Below are 917 nucleotides of genomic sequence, written 5' to 3'. Positions count from 1 at the left end.
CGATTAGTTCTGTGAAACAAAGCAAAACCAATGTTACACCGTGTCTACACCGGACACGAGTGGCGCGGCACAACAAAATACCATAGAACTCATTATAATCAGTGATGCTGTTTACACTGGATGGGGCGCACCACGACAAATCCCCGACAGAAAACTGCTGCTGCGTTCTATTTATGATGTATTGACACAAATTTCAAATGATTTTCAGCGGTCGCTTTATCTAGTCCAATGTAGACAGACTTTAGCTGACTGCTGTCGCGTCCGGTATAGACACGGTGTTACTCACCTATCGAGAAGAAACAAAGCAAACTCGACGTCCGATCGCAGGCCTTCCACTTCTTGAGTTCTCTCCAGCGCTGGAAAGCTGATCCGATATTTACACAGGTCCTACCTCTTGCCTTAACGTAAGCCTCCTTTTGTTCCACAGACGTTTTCCGCTTTTGTTTTTTATCCTTTTTTTTTTTCCTCTTTTGTTTTTGTTTTTTATGTGCACTGAGCGCTCTCTCCTCCACATCATGAGTAGACATGCCCCTTACTGCTGATTGGATACAAGTTTGTTTTGGTACTCGGCCCGACTCTCTTTTTTCTAAAGTGTTTTTGAAAAAAATACATACCCCACCTTTAAAAGCTCCAGTCCCCATTCATCTTAATTGCATTAAAAAAAAACACACCTACAACTCTCCACTAGCCAAACCAAATTATTCTTCAAGTACAACTTGAGCAAGCTATGTGACCTTGTCTAAACTGTTTGCTTTTGTCTGAATGCACACACTAGGAACAGAGGACATTATTTTATATATTAATTTAGCAAAGACTACGGGTCTAAAGGTACACAAAAGTGACGGTACATACCTTTGGAAGAAAAACAGAAAACAATAAAAATAAAATAAATAAATAAAAAGCAAATGGAACTTTTA

Source organism: Sinocyclocheilus anshuiensis, unplaced genomic scaffold, assembly GCF_001515605.1.
Source record: "Sinocyclocheilus anshuiensis isolate Anshui unplaced genomic scaffold, SAMN03320099.WGS_v1.1 scaffold41, whole genome shotgun sequence".
Lineage (NCBI taxonomy): Eukaryota > Metazoa > Chordata > Actinopteri > Cypriniformes > Cyprinidae > Sinocyclocheilus > Sinocyclocheilus anshuiensis.
This window is presented reverse-complemented; position numbering follows the sequence as displayed.